The 5,726-nt window shown below is 37.4% G+C and overlaps 1 non-coding gene across 1 annotated transcript; it reads left to right on the plus strand.

Moving 5' to 3' along the window:
• Positions 1 to 205: 205 nt before the first annotated feature.
• LOC145521560 (U6 spliceosomal RNA) lies at positions 206 to 312 on the plus strand. Its single transcript, XR_014065496.1, has one exon. It is a non-coding gene; the product is annotated as a U6 spliceosomal RNA (small nuclear RNA).
• The last annotated feature ends 5,414 nt before the right edge of the window (positions 313 to 5,726 follow it).

The raw sequence follows: 5,726 nt of genomic DNA on the forward strand, positions 1-5,726 counted from the left end.
AATTGAAATTAAATCTTTACTGTGTTGCCATCAAGTGTCTGGAACACAGGAGTCAGGGCTGGACTCACTGTGGCTTCCTCAAATTCTGGAGTGTGGGTGTCCCAGAGGCCTCAGGACCTGAGTACAGGAGATAGGGATAAAGGGGGTGTTTTGGTCTGGTGAAAATTATGGCACCAAATCATCAAAGACAAAAAACAAATAGCTTGTGCTTGCTTCAGCAGCACATATACTAAAATTGGAACAATACAGAGAAGCTTAGCATGGCCCCTGTGCAAGGATGACACACAACTTTGTGAAGCGTTCCATATTTTTCAAGAAAAGTGTATTTGATAAATCTGTAATCAGAGAGAAATGTTAATATCCTTCTCTCAGAAATTAACATGCATTTTAATAAGTCATAGTTTGACTTAAAAAAAAAATAGCTTGGGATTTTTTTCTTACTCTGGTTCCTGCAGTAGAAATAAACCCCCAGATCTGAATATTCTTGTGTCCTAATGGGTACTTTTTTCCTTAGACTTCCACAGGGAGGTGTAGAAAACCTAATGTGGGGTGATTTTATAGCTGGGATTGTTTTGTAATCAGGGAATCTCAGTCCACCAGTAAATATTTACCCCTTTGTTTGGCTAGTCTGGTGGTGGTGGGATGGATCAATAGTTCAGCTAATCATGTGTAAGACAGAGAAGGAGAATTTGAAGGTTGTGTTCTTGGCCTTGTTGTAGATAAACAATGGGTCTCACACAAGGGTTATCTAAATCGTGTGGGGGAAAGTGGTTCTTTGTTGTAGAGCATTTTCTGGAACATAAAGTTTGAAGAGTTTCTTAACTGTTGCTATTTTCTGAGAGTACAGGGCTGGGATAAAATTCAACATTGTCAATTCATGTATATTTATTCTTTAATATTTAAAAATTGTTTGGCAATCTGCTTATTCATTTTACCCTATTTTTTTTGTGATTTTCTTTACATGAGCTTTGCTTTGTTTTCTTGTGTTTCCTTTGGGGAAGTAGTAGATGTTATTTTGGAAATAGCTATCTCAGCTGCCTTTGAATATACAAAATGCAAACATATCTGTATCTCTCTAATAAATAAAGACAACATAAGGTTATAGCTTCCCAAATAATGGACTTAACGTACTGTCTCTGCTAGTTCTTTGCTTATATCTAAGTGTATGTTAACATTCAGTTCAGTTCAGTTCAGCCGCTCAGTCATGTCTGATTCTTTGCAATCTCATGAATTGCAGCACACCAGGCCTCCCTGTCCATCACCAACTCCCAGAGTTTACCCAAACTCATGTCCATCGAGTCAGTGATGCCATCTCATCTTCTGTCATCCCCTTCTCCTCCTGCCCCCAATCCTTCCCAGAATCAGGGTCTTTTCCAGTGAGTCAACTCTTCGCATGAGGTGGCCAAAGTATTGGAGTTTCAGCTTCAACACCAGTCCTTCCAATGAACACCCAGGACTGATCTCCTTTAGGATGGACTGGTTGGATCTCCTTGCAGTCCAAGGGACTCTCAAGAGTCTTCTCCAACACCACAGTTCAAAAGCATCAATTCTTCAGTGCTCAGCTTTCTTCACAGTCCAACTCTCACATCCATACATGACTACTGGAAAAACCATAGCCTTGACTAGACAGACCTTTGTTGGCAAAGTAATGTCTCTGCTTTTTAATATGCTATCTAGGTTGGTCATAACTTTCCTTCCAAGGAGTAAGCGTCTTTTAATTTCATGGCTGCAATCACCATCTGCAGTGATTTTGGAGCCCCCAAAAGTAAAGTCTGACACTGTTTCCACTGTTTCCCCATCTATTTCCCATGAAGTGATGGGACCAGATGCCATGATCTTAGTTTTCTGAATGCTGAGTTTTAAGCCAACTTTTTCACTCTCCTCTTTCACTTTCATCAAGAGGCTCTTTAGTTCGTCTTCACTTTCTGCCATAAGGGTGGTGTCATCTGCATATCTGAGGTTATTGATATTTCTCCTGGCAATCTTGATTCCAGTTTGTGCTTCTTCCAGCCCAGCGTTTCTCATGAGGTACTCTGCATATAAGTTAAATAAGCAGGGTGACAATATACAGCCTTGACATACTCCTTTTCCTATTTGGAACCAGTCTGTTGTTCCATGTCCAGTTCTAACTGTTGCTTCCTGACCTGCATACAGGTTTCTCAACAGGCAGGTCAAGTGGTCTGGTATTCCCATCTCTTTCAGAATTTTCCACAGTTTATTGTGATCCACACAGTCAAAGGCTTTGGCATAGTCAATAAAGCAAAAATAGATGTTTTTCTGGAACTCTCTTGCTTTTTGGATGATCCAGCGGATGTTGGCAATTTGATCTCTGGTTCCTATGCCTTTTCTAAAACCCTAACATTACATTGAGTCAAAGTCCTAGATTGTAAAAATTGTATTGTATGCAAATTTGTTTACTATAAAGTCTTTAAGATTAAATTTCAGCTTAAAATCCACATATAGAATAGCATTTTGCATAAAAGAACTATAGAATTATTTTAATATTTAAATTCTGTGTGATTTTCAGTCTTTTTGTACCATTTGCTCTCTCTGTAAGTTCCTGTCACCCATATCCAATGTCAAACCATTTACAACTACATTAATAGTCATGATTGTCTTTTGCATTCTAGTAAAGGATGGAAGAACCGAGATCTAGAGAATCTTAGAAATAGATTATGTATAAATAGAGAATAGCTAGAGAATCTTAGGAAATTTCAGTGTTCCTATGGTGTCTGTCAGTTTGTCTGTCAGTGACATGGAGCCATTATAGTACTCATACTCAATAACAAGGAGCACAGTCTTACATACACACATTTTTTTACATTTAGGTTCTTCCCAGGTGGTGCTAGTGGTCAAGAACCCACCTGCCAATGCAGGAGACACAGGAGATGCATGTTCGATCCCTGGGTCAGGAAGATCCCCTGGAGAAGGAAATGGCAACCCACTCCAGTATTCCTGCCTGGAGAATCCCATGGACAGAGGAGCCTGGAAGGCTACAGTCCATGAGGTTGCAAAGAGCCAGATACTACTGAAGCAACTTAGCACACATACACCAGGTTAAGGTCTCAGAGGTATGCTAGCCTCTGCACTCTGCCTGGAGAGGCACCTGACTATATGTGTGTATATATATATATTGCTCAGTCCTCATTCATTTCCTTCTTTCCACCAACTACCAGCCCTCTCAAAACGACAGCATTCATCTCCTGGCAAGTGTGGTGAACATGATCAGGAAAGACTATTGGAGAATACCTATAGCTTCTGAAACTTCCAAATAAAAGATGATTGTTTCAAGGAGGATGGTTTTCAGAGATTTCACCCAGTGATTTTATGAGACACTAATATGTACCAACCAACAGCATTGAAAAGACTCTGTGTGAATCAAGGCATCCTGATAATCTGAAACCGTTGTTAGTCAATGATGCATACATACGTAGGAGTATTCCAGAGTTTTCCTTACAATCATTCAAAGGAAGAGGGGAATTCACATTGTTATTTGAGAGCCTTGTACACAAATATGGAAGTGTAATACATTACTGTTAATCTATGAAACATATATTTATTGAACTTTTACTTTGAACCTGTGGCTGAACTAACACAGTAGAACAAGAGAAAACTATGAAAATACTAATCTGAGAGAACCAAAGACAGGCCTTACAAACCAGAGCAAGTTCACTACATGGCATTGACTTCTTTTGTCTGTACTAGGTCTTACTTGAGGATTCTTCATTGTTGCATATGGGACTTTTAAACTGGAGAGGTAACTCTCCTTAATTGATGTTCTTATTGCATTGTTTTAAGCCTCCTCTGTCACTATAGTGTTTCCACTCAGATACTTTATTTTAACTGACTTTTTTTTTTTTTTGGTTAGATTAGATCTTTAAATAATTTTTCTTACAAAAGCAAGAATATTTCTAGAGTCTGTGGGAAACTGAGTACTTTTTTCTGAGGTTTTTACATGTAAAAGACAATTAGATCCTAAACTTTCTCCATCAAAATTCCAGTGTCATCTCCATGGTGCTCCATTATCAGAAAATAGAATTCTGAAAGAAGTTGTTGATTTTTTTTTAACTTTTAAGTGTTATTTTTAAGCTAAAGCATTTTTGCCCTTAATAGATGCCTTCAGGATTTGTTTTTAACTTGTTCAAATTCAAACATTTTTCCTCCTCAGGATATATCTAGAGAAGGAACTGCTTTTGTAAATTTTTTAGCCTATAAAAAACTAAACACTTTCAAATTTTAGAACCAGAGTTTTCTTCAGTTCCATCACCTCTAGAAGTGGAAAGGCTGGCTTTGCAACATCTACTCCTTATTAGCTCAAAGCCTGGTTATTTAAAATTCTCTGCAAACCTCTCTCATCAGTTGTTAAGTAGATGTAAAACTATATTGTGTAGAAATAAGATTGTCTTGTATAGAGGTTTCCTGCAGGTTAAATGAGCTGATGGTAGATGTAAAGCATTAATGATTCATACACGTTAGTTATTAGTTGTGATTGTTGGCTGTATTTATATTATTTATGATATCTTTGAAATTTGTAATTCTTAGAATTTCTATCATCTTCTTAAATAGAATGTCTATTACTTTCTTAATCATTCTATTATTGTCTTCTCATTTTAAACTTTCCTATGCATTCCAAATAAAATTACTGAATGTGTTTTCCAAAATAAAAATCTTTTTTTACCTCAGACTTTCATTGCTTCCAGAGAAGATTTTAATGCCTATTCTATGTTTTTGTTCTCCCACTTCGTTTCTCCCTTCACTCCCCTTTTTTTCCATTAGCCAGCTCTCATTGCATCTCTGCTTTTATTTCATGGTGTTCTTTCTTTATAGTTCCCTAATCATATTTATAGAGAATTTTTTCAGCGATATGAGCATTCTCAAACTTATCAAGGCATTTTCCCCTTTTCAATAGTTTCTGTTCATAGGCCTGTTGATGGTTCTCTTTTCATTTTTGAGTCAAAATATTAGTTCAATGAGAATGTACTACCTGTGCGTAGTTACTACCACCCATGTTTGAGCAACTCCCTCCTTCCAAATTTCAGTAAGATGGTTACATTGATGTATAAAGCCGCACTGTTGGTGCAGCCACTATGGAGAACAGTATAGAGATTCCTTAACAAACTAGGTAAAAAACTACCATATGACCCAGCAATCCTGTTAGTGGGCATATACCCTGAGAAAACCACAATTCTAAAAGACACATGTACCCCAATGCAGCACTATTTAAAATAGCTAGGACATGGAAACAACCTAGATGTCCATCAACAGATGAATGGGTAAAGAAGATGTGGTACATATATATATAATGGAATATTACTCAGCCATAAAAACTAACAAATTTGAGTCAATTGTAGTGAGGTAGATGAACCTAGAGCTTGTTTTACAGAGTGAAGTCAGTCAGAAAGAGAAAAACAAATGTATTCATGCACATAGGGAATTTAGAAAATACTATCTGTGCTATAGTTATCAGTATCCTAGTGTTCTAAAGTACTGAGCCTATTTACAGAGAAGAAATGGAGATGCAGATGTAGAGAATGGACTTGTGGCTACAGTGGAGGAAAGAGAGGCTAAGACAAATTGAGAAGGTAGCATTGACATATATGCACTGTCATGTGTAAAACAGATAACTAGTGGGAAGCAAATATATAACACAGGGAGCTCAGCCTGGCACTCTGTGATAACCTAGAGGAGTGGAATGGAGGGAGAAGGAGGATATATATATATATATA

The sequence above is a fragment of the Giraffa tippelskirchi genome, chromosome 1 (genome assembly GCF_054371585.1).
Source record: "Giraffa tippelskirchi isolate mGirTip1 chromosome 1, T2T-mGirTip1v1.2.pri, whole genome shotgun sequence".
NCBI classification, from domain to species: domain Eukaryota; kingdom Metazoa; phylum Chordata; class Mammalia; order Artiodactyla; family Giraffidae; genus Giraffa; species Giraffa tippelskirchi.